We start from the raw sequence: 12,877 nt of genomic DNA, 5'->3' as shown, positions 1-12,877 counted from the left end.
TGCTCTGAGAAGATGTTGGAGGCTGGATAAATACTTTTGAGATTAAAGTCATATCAGTGCATTTTCTGGAGTTTCTATGTTGATTTTTGTGCATTTGCACTCTTCATCCAGACCTTAGAAACTGGAGGGGTTTTTTTGGTTTTTTGTTTGTTTTGGTTTTTTCTTTTTCCTTGTTGCTAGGTGAAACACCCGAGGAAAACAAAATGCGGAGGTGACTGCCTTGCCTATTTATTACTCAGAAATGATAGTTAGACATGTGGAGGGAAAACCAAGACTGCACTCTAATATTAAGGTTTTTTTTATACCAATAGCATACATTTACTTATAACAAAATAGCATTTTTAGAAATAAATGTACTTTAAATCACTTAATATTTTAAACTCTATTTCAATAAAATGCTGATATAAGTTGATGATTACATTAAGAATCAAGTCTGTTTTCCTCACAGAGAGGTCGTCAGGTTATAAAATATACAGTGCTATGAAGGGAATTACTTCCTTGGCTTTTATGAGACGCTACCTTTTGTACAAGACTTATGAAGTTCACATCCATAAGCCAATCTAACTGGAAATACACCACATTGTCTGAGAGCCAGTGCAATATTGTTCTAATCAGAGGTGAGGTTAGATGACTTGATATATCTTTTGCATTTTTAGTTTTTTTGTAATGCTTACGGCTGTATGATGTAGTTTTGTCAGTGGAAGAAAGGTTGAAGAAAGATAGGAAGTGAAGGTAGAATTTGTTGTATGGATTTCTTTCATATTTTTTAACACTAATAGGTCTTTGTTCAATATATTCTTTTGGTTATTACCTATAATGAAACAAATCTGATTTCTGTACAGTGTAAAGGTAAACAAATGAGCTAGCTACAAGTTTGTGTTCCTTGCACATCAGTTTTCTTGTATTATTAGATCTAAAGCCTCGTCATCTTATAACGAAACATAGTGAATGAAACTGATGTTTGTTTAAACAAATGGTTTTGGATTGTGAGTCCAAAAGACCACATCATCTCAGCAGCTGAGTTGATAGATGATCTGTCTGTGGCTTCTGAAATGATGCAACTAAAATAGTGTTCTACAACTGTTTTAAACTCTTGCAATAGACATGGGTTTTAATTTCAAGATTTTGACCATTACAAGACTACATCCACCCATGAAAGTAATTTCCAGGTCCTTGTAATCAGGAATTTGAGTTTCCTGCATTTCCATTCAAAGATGTTCCCATCATGATATTAAAGGTAAGAAGAAATCTTCAAACAGAAATGCAGTGATATGGTCGTGTCTGTTATCTTTTTCTTTAAAAGCCAAATTCTGGTGGTACATGTATAGAAAATCTGCTGAGTCCCCTGCAGAACAGACTTTTTCTTTATCGTCATGAGGAATTGGATTGTGGATCAAGCCTGTAGAGTGACAGGTATGTGTATAAAATATTGCTGTGCCTGTACATCAAGGCTATTGGCTGAGGAAACATATCCCTCCTGAAAAGCAACAAAATACTCAGCATCTGTACTAAGTTCTGGCCAGCTGGCACTTAAAACAGAAAACAAACAAACAAAAACTAAACCCGAACTTTGTTGCAACTTGGTCCTTTGGAAGAAGATAGTGGGAACTTTCTTGAAAGAAATAACAAGAATGAAATAATTGGCGCCGTGAATTAGTCATAGCAGCAGTACCATTGAGACTTAGGAATGCAAAAGCCTCAAATTCGAACAAGTGAAAATGGCATGCTGCCCGTCCATATTTGCCCAGTAAACTTCATTGCGGTGTGTGATCTTTGTATGTGGATATGCAGCTGATAACGATTTAAATCTTCATTTTGTCTAACATTTGGGCTTACATTTTTGGGAAGGATCCTAAAAATCACATTTATCGTCGGACTGAAAGGTGGCTGTGTAGATTTTATTATATTAAGTATATTTTTACTTAATGGTGTTTATTACCTAGTATTAAACACACAGCAGTTTTTTAAATGTGGGGGTTTTTTCCAAATAATATTACAATCAGGAAGTTATAATATTATTAGAAGCACTGCAGAAATGCAGTGCTTGTTTGTGTGAGAACCTTTATAAATAAATCCAATGAATAATTCTGCACTGAATTTTGTTTGTACTTTAAAATGAGGTTTTTATAGGTATATCAAAAGTCTAGTATTTTCTGTTCTGGACACTTTACCTATTTACATGTAGCACTTTGAGAAGTTAGATTCAGAACTTAAATGGAAAGTCAGGATTTCCTTCCTGTGGCCACTGACTTGCCACAGACCCATTGGGCCCATCACACAGTTGATTTTCAACTGTACTTGATCAGCTCACACTTGACCATGCCCTGCTAGCTGCTCCTGTGAGACAGTCCAGGTAGGAGGACTTAGTGTATGTATTATGTGATGTATTCCCCCCCCCCCCCCCCCCCCCCCCCCCCCCCCCGATAAAATGGGAACAAAAGGTCTTCCTGTCACTCGCCCCGCTGTGTCCTCCCAGTACCTGACAAATAGCATTTATGCTATTGACCTTCCTTTGAAGAGCAATGCCTCAGTGCTTGGCAGCTGATGGTTTCCACCTGTGTGAAATGGCAGTAACGCAAAAATCCGTCTCATGTTCCCTGGTTGTATGAGTTTATGTGAGGGTAGGCACAGCACTTCTCCACTTGCTCTCTTACAGACTCTGTATTGAAGAGTATGCCATGTAAGTTTTTAATATTTCATCCTCAGTTCGGGGGAAATTATGAAGGAAATTTGTGTCAGGCCTGCAGCTACAGTTTGTCTGTGGTTGCCATCTAAGTCAAGGGCCTCTCTGCTTCCCTGGAAGGTTTGGGTTTTAACTTTTCTCCCCAAGTGTCCTCGCAGCTTGTGCTACTGAGGACCCCACAAGAGATGCCATATATAGTGATTGTACATGACCAGGATAATCACGTCAATTAGCTGTACTTGAATTTTTCTCTTGGATTTTAACAAAAGCAAGCCATATCTCACTTTTAATCTTTCCCTCTAATTTCTTCTTGTTAGTTCTGAGTTTTTTCTGTTTTGTTCTGCACATGTATATGCTCTCTTCTGATTAGGGTGTTGCTGACTAGCCAAGTTGCGAGCTGGGCACACTGAATGCAAAACAAATCTATTAACTAAGTTTAGTGATGTGCAAATGCCTTTCCTGTTATTCTTCTGCTGGACCCAAACTATCTGTAAGTATAACCATTTGGCATGTTAGCAGTGTACTTCCTAGTGCTCTGGGCTTTTGGAGAAATTGATTGGATTGGCTCCAGTGCCAGGCCAGCGCTGATTTCTTTGGAGATTGTTTGGATCTTTGCTGGAACTATCAAGCCCTCCAAGAACCTGCATATTTATGAATGCTGGGAAATGTGAAAGAATAACCAGGACATTAGAGATACCTGCCAAGTGGGAGCCAAAATCTGATTTGAAACTTCAAATACTAGCTTGGATTAAGTAGTTTTAAAGTACTGTTTTTTTAAAAACAAACTATAATTTCCCCTTAAATTTCTAAATCCAGTTTAGTTGTCAAGTTCTACTCTGGCCAAAACTGGATGATGTTTTTAGTCATAACTGCTATTTCAGTTCTGGCAGAAATTCAAATGTTGGCATATGCTATACTGTCCCTGCTTGAACTGTGACCCTACCAAGGCACTGCATCCCAGCATGGACTGCGTCAAACTTTGTGCGTTCCTGTGAGTTGCTGGTCTGGCTATTCTAAATATAAAAGTGCAACTTGTGCTTGAAACTTCTCTAATTCTTTTTAAGTAGGAAATAGCTCTTTTGAATAAATCTGCTCAGTAGTACTCTTTTTTGCCCCCCCCCCTTTTTTTTTTTTTCTCCTCCAGTGATATGTTTGCATGCTCGCTTTGATGGATAACTGCTTCCCAGAATGCAAAAAGTTAATAGTTTGAAAAGATAAAGTTTTACATTAAATAATTGGCTCATTAACTTAGTTTTTGTAAGACTCATCATGATTTTTATTTTTGACAAATGCTAACTAGTACATAGATCTTTTTAAAGTACAAGCAAAGGTTTGGAAATTGTGATTTTAACCTTGTTTTGTATGGAATAAGCAGCCTGTTCCATTGTTAGAGATGTATTTTGGATATTCTGACACTGACTTCAGTCAGGAGTGAGTACGCAGCTGAATGCACTTAAGCCTAATACAGGGTATTGTTAGTACATCCTTAATGCTTTGACACTTTCCCAAATTTGACAGCTGGAAATTATGAGACAAATGGAAGTGGTTTATTACTACCCTGTGATAATTGCTTCTTACATACCCGCTTCTTACTTTCCAGCTTCAACAGCATGTGGTTGATGTTCTGTACATGCATCTTTTGGGTTGTACTTGTCTCTTTCTCAATCGCATGCAATGGATTTACCACTTACCTCAGTATTTTTCTGAGATGTCTGTTTGGAAGAGAGATGTTTGCTCTGATAAGGAGGGGATAAGAAAGTAGAGTCCAATTACAGGGACTTGTAACTTGTATGTTTTAGTCTAATTATACAATGGTTTCATGGCAGTAAACCAGTTGACTCAAGGGGAATAATGCTGCAAAGCTGATTATCATAAAAATGTGGAGTTTAACGAAGAATCATGGAAGATAAGCAATGGAACCAGTGTAGTCTCTTGTCCTTTGATTTTTATCTTTACTTTTCAGTACAAAGTCAGAATTGATAAATTTTATGTTTACAGTGGATTTCTGAGCAGCTTGAACTGACTGGATCATATTTGCATATATATAAGAGCTTGCTTCTAGGCTAAAAGGGGGTAGAAACTACTGTATGTAGACTCAAAAGAGTATCATCTTGTCTGTTGTGTGCATCTGTCTAGGCACGTATACATGATGGTTGAACCGCAGTGATGTCAGTAGATGTCAACACAAGGGTAAGCCACGTTTGTTTAGAGTCTGCTGTGATGTTTTGGAAGTTCAAGATGTTGGAGGAGCAGGGGATGTAAGATGATGGAAATCTTATGACTGCTCAAAGTTAGCAAAACAAAATGAAGCTTCTTAGATTTCTAAAGCAGTTGCTGTCTGTTCAACATATGAAGCTGGAGAAAAATAAAACTAAGGAAACGATGGTTTTATGAGCTCTAGTCTCATTTTTTAAAAAAAAGGAAACAGGATGCTGGAAAAAGATGATACTGTGAAATAACCAAGATAGTCATGTTGGAATAAATTGCATGTGAGTCTAAAAGCGTAACTCTAGATAATACACATGCAAAACCCATTAAGATCATTGCACGTGCATTACAGATCAATTTCAATTACAAATAAATGTAAGTTCCCAAGTTACTTTTGAGAAGATTTGATGTGAAGTCAAACTTGGATTGTCTGAGATAAATTTCTGCCATCATAGTAGATGCCAAATCCTGAGGTGTTTTGGTGAAGTACAGAATTGGAAAAAAACCCATTGACCCTTAAAAAAGGAAATGTACTTTTGTTATTATGGGAAATAAGCATGTGAATGTCACTGAGTTGCTATATCCGTATCACTGGAAATGCAGGTGATACAGGGTGACTGGCTATATGAGGAATAACTGCCTTTGTCTTTCCCATAATCTGTATGTGAGCTTCGGAGGTTGACTTTTTGTGGGGCTAGTTCTTTCCCCCTGTATTACTCATACCACAGGGGCAGAGGTTTCTAGAAACTGGGGTTTTCTGGAGTTGTGTCGCTGGCCTTCCTGGCATGTATTGCGGACTTAAGCACGTGTTCTGAAGACACTTGTATTCCTTCACAGCTCTTTGCTTTTCTCTAGCCCTTGTACTCAAGTGCCCTATTACTGTGTTAGAAGAACTGGAATTACTGATAGCTTTTGACTGGGAAGTAGTAGTATTAATAGACTCATGATGTTATGGATATTTGATGAGGAATATAATAGTGGTTGATAACACTAAAGTTAGCACTTTGCATTTTGTAAGCATTAAGTGAATATTCAGTGTTTAGTGTTAAAGGGAAAAATAGTGAAGCCTTGTATTTAAAAAAACCCACCCCTCTCAGTGGGGATAAGATTTCTGGCATATGATTTGATTGCATGATGATAATGAATGCTAAACACCTGGATTCTTACTTTACTTCTTTTTGCCCCCAGTATAATTTTGTTTCAGCATATTTTTTTAAAAAATACCTGCATGTAACAAATTAAGAGTAAAATGCACTTGCCCTGAGTTTGTTATGGAATGCTCTTTGTATTAGAAATTAGTAGATGCTGGTCTATTTTCATGAAGTCAAATACTGTGGGTATGTAGCTACTTCTAGTGAGACAGATTTTTAAAAATGGAAATAGAAATAAATTTACTTTTCTTATTATATGCATCTCAGGAAGTTTGTATTTTCTGTAATTATATAAATTGTAAGGTATTACTAGTTTGGCTCTGTGCCTTATAAAAGCATGCCTGTTCCTGTTTTTCATAACGCAAGCCAAGATGGGCAGTTTAGCAGGCAATCTCTAAGCTGGCAGAATGCCAGCTTTATAGAGAAAAATGCTTCACATGCATAAATGATGAGCAGAACACTTTTCTCTTTTTATTGAAATTGGGTAAGTTCAATGCATAGGAAATGCAAGTTAGAGATAACTGAGTAATACCTTCTTCGTAACCTTTAAAGTAGCCATCACACTGAAAACTCTGCTCAAACACAGCAAGTCATGAAGTTCCTGTCTTAAAAAGAAGAATTAAAGTGAAACTGGAAATGTTGTGAGCTGTATTCTCATATGCACTCATCTAATGCATATGTAGTATTTATATTTTACTTTGAGTCACTTGGAGGCAGAGACAAAACTTTGTTTTAATACGTAAAAGTGGTTTATTTTATTTTAATGTTTTTGGTTGTTTTTTTTTTTTGTAGTCCTCAGTGTTAGGTGTTTTATGTGTGTGTTTTGAATATGTAACACATACACAGTAAGTGAGTAGACGTTGTTTTATATAGGGAAAAGCATTATAGAAACAGAGTTAAGAGGGATGCTGGTGAAGACGAGTGGTGAGCCAGGAAGACTTTTACATTGCTTACTTGGCTCTTAAGGAGAGAGATGTGGAGGAAAGAAATATCCGATTCCTCTGTTCCCGCCTTAGCAAAAACCCCATGTGTCATTGTGTAGAGATATCGGACCGTATTTTCATGTGAAAACCGATTTCCTGAGGACACTCTTGCAAATCATGAAGCCTCGTAGTGCTGTGTTGTTTCTTTGCTTCGCGGTGCGCAGAGGAGTTGTGTCGGTGGCCTTCCTGGCGTGTCCTTCGGGACGTGCCCGTCCTTGCCCAGCGCCGAGGCCGGGCACCCGCGCGTCCCGAGCAGCCGCCGGCGCCCGCTAGTGCCGGTCCTTCCACCGCAGGTGGGCTGGTCCTCCCTGTGCTCCTCCTCTTAACTTCTGCTGAGGGCCATCCTCTGCGACCCCTCCGGACACAGCACTTGTTAGTCTGCTGGACTACAAATAGTTAAACGTCTGCGGTTTGTAAGAGGTCATCCTAGCTGAAGTATTGCTTATTTCTAAACGATAACTCTTAATTTCTAATTGTACAAGCCTACTGTGCTGATCACTGTGACTCCAGTTCCACAGGATGACTGGCTGTTTTCCTAATATTAATCAGCTACATTGAATAGAATATTTTACTGAGCTTATTGAAATCAATGAGATGACAGAAATGCTTAGCGCTGAATACAGAGATGAGGTTTTCTGTGATGTTTCAGAATGCTTTTCACTGGTATATGGATAAAGTTGTCTCACTTTAATGAGTACTTAATTAACATGGAACCACTTCATCTTCATTGTTGTTGAGATTATCTTTAATCGCTGTGGTATAGTAACAGTAGCATAAATAGGAAATAATAAGTTAAGTCTTGTTTCTTGCTTAAAGGGATCTTTGACATATTGAAAAGAGAATTATGTTCTTTATATGACGAATTTTACTAAACATCTTCATCTCCTATCGCTTGTTGATGTTTTTACTTTTTTAAGGATTTAGACTAACTTACTAGGAATTTTAATATAGGAGGATAGGCTCTGGCAAGTGTGTAAAGCCACGATACTTCTTTTTATCCTTCTAACTTTATTGTTGTGTTTGCTTGCCATATGCAAATTAATTTTTAATCAGTTAATACAGCTTTTCATCCACAATCCAACAATGTGTTTATGGTGTTCGGCTTTTATGAAAAGCAACCCTTTTTATCTTAGATGACTGTATCTCTTTAGAGATAATATCCTTTACCATAAACAAAGCTAATAGATTGCATTTCTTCTCCAACATTTCCCGGGTTTCACACTTGTGCTGGTAGCTGAGGTCAGACTGCCTACGGTTTTCTGGTGGATCCCCTTCCGACATACATCCCTTACGGTGGGTCACTTATATATATTGGATTGCTTACCTGGCACTCCATCGCTTTGCCATATATCCATGTAAAGTGTTTATTTGCTGTATGAGTATGCTCACTGTAAATATTGTATGCAGATTTTATGAAGGATATTTTATTATTGAATATTTTATTTTGAAAGGTAATTATCGTATGAAGTGGTCCCTGTCACGTTTGTGCCCTGAAGCAGAGGACAGAAGGCAGATCTTTGATAATGAAGAGCCGCAATGAGAACTGTTCTGTTAAACACTGAGGAAACTTTGAACAAGGCAAAATGTTTCCCCCTTAAAACAAAACGGTGGATGATGAGTGGAAGGGAGTACCCAGGAATAGCGAAACAAGTCTGTCTGGTGTTGTAAACAGCAGTGCTTGTGCTAGGTGATTTTTTTAAGGCATCAGCAAAGTAGTGCAGGGAGGGGTAGGAGAACAGGGAAGGGATTTGCAGATGCTGACATGCAGCTTCTCTTAAGAGGGACCGAGTGGGAGGAAGGCCTGATGGTGAATTAGCAGCAGCAGCTGGTTGCAAAGGCAGCTTGGAGGTAAAATGGGCAGTTGGTTTGGGAAGAAGAGAAAGTAGTCCATGTAGGGGCCTTGAAAGAGCTTTTATTTGTTTGTTTGTTTGTTTATTTTTATTTTAAGCGCAGCTGAAACCTTCAGGAAGGGGGTGGAAATACTGTCTTAGTGAAAAAGACGTGCTATGAAAATGCTTGTTTACAGCCCTGTATCTGAATGGATAAGAACAGGCCGCAACTGTGCTTCACAGTTAGTGAGGGTTGTTGCAGTAATTGCACATCCTTTGTGTTTCACCTCTCGAGCACATTTTACATAGATGGGTATGAAGGACTAGGCTTTAGAAGAATGTGCGTGGGAAGGTTATTTGTACATTAGATAAAAGGTCTTGAGTTTCAGCTGCTTTGCTTATTTTGACATGAGAGAATCTCCTCCACGGAGCGTTCCTCACCCTGAACTCTCCCCATGGCCTTAATCTGCAGGAGCCTCCAGCATGTTAAAATATCGAGTGACTTTGACAACTGCCCTGTTTGTGGAAAGCATATGTTGCACGTTATTCTTGCCTGTTGTGGAAAGGTAGCGGAGATGGCAGGGGAGTTCTAGTGCCTTTAGACAATTATGCCTCCAGGAATTACAGACCTCTAATTCCTCTGTAAGGAAATGGTTTCATTTCTCAGGCAATTTTCCCAAGAGGTAAAATGCTAATCATTTTACAAACCATCTTTGGGTAAACTTATCATTGTTTTCAGTGTGGATGCAACTATGGGCTTTTGTAATTTAGCAGTATTTGCATTTATTCACCTTTTTCACATTGCTTTTAAAAACGTTTTCTATTGCTGTATACAAAAAAAAAAGTGAAAGCTAGAAATTCTGTTGATGTAATCTGCGTGAAGAAAAAGCTAAACTTCTTTAAACTTCTGTTTTCTTTAGAATAAAAATGTATTGTTGTATAAGCATGTGTGCCTTTGTTATTACAGCTGGGTCAGTTTAAACTTGTTTTTGGCCTCAGGTTCCCTTCTTCACTCTAACCTTTTTGTGCTTCAGAGCTCGCTCAGCCTGTGGGAAGTCTGGCACAAAGGCAGAGGACACTGGCAGTGTTTGGACATGTGTTCTGAGTATTTCTAGATGTCCCAGCTGTCCCCAGTTGTTCTTGATACACTTAGGAGAATACGAGCTCCAGTACTTTTTGCTAAAAGTTTTGCTTTTTTTTTTTCTTTTTTTTTTTTTTTTCTGTTTTACTTTTCAACAGGAAGGAAGTTTTGTTTTGTTTCAAGTACCCTTCTGTTGGTCCTCCTTCATCTAGTGAAGTGTTGGACTACTGATGACTGTGACCAGTGCTTAGAAAAAGTTTTGAACTACAAAGCACTTGCTATTTCCAGCCAATTTGCTGGAGAGTTTAGATTTTTCAAAATCCAAACTAAAAGGCTTGCGTTCATGTCGGGAAAAGAGAGCTTCTTCTACAGCTTCTAAATAAGAAGCTGAGAGCTGCAACTGGTTTAAAATGAAAGTTCATAAAGTACAACAAGGTTTATTGTAAATAGTGGCTGAGTGTAAGCAATGCTTTTTAGGCACATGAGAGCTGAAGAAGCTGTCCCATCATCATGTATTTAGCAGCCAAGAGAGGTGCAACTAGTGCTCAGGGCTTCTGTAGAAGAGAGTGCAACAGTCATTGCTGGTATTTTTTCCTGTACTCGGGAAGGTATTTTTGCACTGCATTTACAGTCTGAGGACTACTAGCTGGGGGAATAATGTAGATCAAACACGCACAGTGGTCCTTGTCATTAAGTCATTGTTTTTTTGTGGTTTTGGTGGAACAGCTGCTTTTTGTAATCAGATCTCAGTAAATTGTAATTTGTGACTGGCACACTGAGAACAGATTAGTTTAAACATCTTGATGGTGATGTGGTTAATCCCATGAGCTGATTCCTAATACTTTATCATTCCTGCAGGCTTAATTTTGGTTCTTTGGAGGAGGAGTTTTTTGCGCTTGGCACGGAGATTGTGGCCCTTTCTGTGCCTCTCTTTGCAATATTTGTTTCTTGCAATTAACAGAAAGTGTTATCTGTTCTAGTTAACGCCTTGAACGCTGTCCCTCTTTTTGGTTATTGTTGCTTGTGTTGTCCCTCCATTCTTATCTTCAGTTTCCAGATTGTTCCGAGTCATGGCTGCTGCTTTCATGTTTTTTCACTTTTCTGTGAAGATGTGGTGTTTATTAATGGCAGTGTTAATAGTAGGATCTGTAGTATGCAGTTCTGCGCAAGGAAGGGACTGTGATTTGCCCGCTGGGGGAACAGAAGCTTTAGCGAAGGTAACCGTCCTGCAGGGTGACTTTGTGCCTTGGCTTGAAATGCTTCTGAGATTCTGAACTTCAGTAACCCGACTGCAGCCTGGGCCAGGATGAAGCAGCATCTCGGGAGACACCTTCTATGGAGAAGCCAAAATGACAATGAAGTGTGTGGATGCCTGGATTTTAGAAAACTAAGGTTCTCTAAAATCTTGCCTTGGGACTCTTGCTGTTGTTTGTTATTTTAACATCCTTTAATTCTTAAAAGAAACATGTTTGGTGTGAGTTCTGAACTAATTGCATGTAATGCTCATAACTAGAGATGAAAGAGTGACTGATTTTTCCCACTGTTTTATGATAAAATATTTTAAGACTTTTTATATAAACGGTTTGGATGATTATGATAAGTGATTCTATCATCACTCTATATTTTATATACCTACATGTGCGTATATATGTATGTATGTTAGAATACTTGAATTTTAAGGCTGATGGGAGATGATGTTAGAAATAGTACCTGCATATTTCTTTCTCTGTTTCAGTGCAATTTACCTATCCAAGCACACATCATAAAATAAAATTAAATGGTCATCTCTTGTGTTTAGGATTGGTGGTTTTACTTCTGCCTTCTTTTGCCTACCTACTCCTTAGTATTAAAATTGATGTTCTAGAAAATGGGAAAACAGTGCAACAAAAAGAGATGCTGGCATCCATAGGAATAACCATAAATATTGTATTCTTTTGTAGCTGGAAGTGACCAAGTTTTCTTAGGACTTTAGTGAGAGTTTAGTAAAAATAAATGCCAGCTGGGCTTAAGGGATGATTTTCATTGGGTTGCACCTTTCTGTTATATTTTAAACGTATTCCTCTTGTTGGTTCAGTTTAATAATCTATGACATAGAAGTGGTTCTTAGAGCTGTTTTGCAGGACTAAGTTATTGGGATTTTTAACAAAAAACCAGGAGGGAACTCAAAGCTTGCCATCTGCAGGATGAGGTACTAGCATTTTAAATTAGTTTTTGGTTTGAACATCTGTTGGAGAAAACTCTTTGCCTTCCAAATTGTGACAGATGATATATTTAAAAAGAATTTCAGAAGAGTTGCCATGATTTTTGAAGTTTAATTTGACCAACCTTGCTATTCAGAAAAATGTTTGAGAACTCCAGGGGACAACTTACCTTTGTTTTTGATGCTCTTTGAAACAAGAGCTTAAGGTGATGATCCAAGATAAGTAATGAAGAATTACATTGTAAAATTAGATCATTAAAAAAGTGCAATAAAACACTGAAAAACCTTTTAAAGAGTGGGCTGCGAATCAAGTTTTTACTAGAATAATTCTGTTTGGGAGGTGATTTATAGGGAGTGATGATGCGTTAGACTTCAGAGATGCTGATTTGCTACTTTTATCATGTGTCTGAAGTTCAAGAAGTCCAATATCTACAAAGCATTTCAAAAAGAATCATGCCTGCAATGTATCTTTGAGTGTAAGAATTAGATCTTCTGTGGAAGGAAAAGGACATCCAGTATTTCAATAAATACAAAGGATTTTGCATGTTGGTCAGTTTTCTTGAGGATCAAGCATAATTATTGCCTTGTAAACAAGAGTTTACCCACATCTTCATATAAGTCTGTCTTGTCTAAGTCTGGAACCCCATTTTGATGAGTAGGGAAGTAATTGAAATGATGTAACTTGTCTGAACAGAGCAAGTTGTCAAAATCCATCCAGAGCCGTTCTTATGAGACTGATAGT

The 12,877-nt window shown here is 38.0% G+C and overlaps 1 protein-coding gene across 2 annotated transcripts in view; it reads left to right on the top strand.

Moving 5' to 3' along the window:
• Positions 1-12,877, top strand: part of SEMA5A (semaphorin 5A) — a 327,513-nt gene that overhangs the window by 56,705 nt on the left and 257,931 nt on the right. Inside the window, exon 1 of one of the 2 annotated variants that reach the window (XM_049823924.1) lies at positions 8,817-8,873. The exons of the other annotated variant lie outside the window; for it this stretch is intronic. The gene's annotated coding sequence lies outside the window, so the exon portion shown is untranslated. Of the gene's footprint in view, positions 1-8,816; positions 8,874-12,877 lie in introns of those variants that run through there. 2 annotated transcript variants of the gene reach the window in all.

Source organism: Accipiter gentilis, chromosome 20, assembly GCF_929443795.1.
Source record: "Accipiter gentilis chromosome 20, bAccGen1.1, whole genome shotgun sequence".
In the NCBI taxonomy this organism is placed as follows: Eukaryota; Metazoa; Chordata; class Aves; order Accipitriformes; family Accipitridae; genus Astur; species Astur gentilis.
This window is presented reverse-complemented; position numbering and strand designations above follow the sequence as displayed.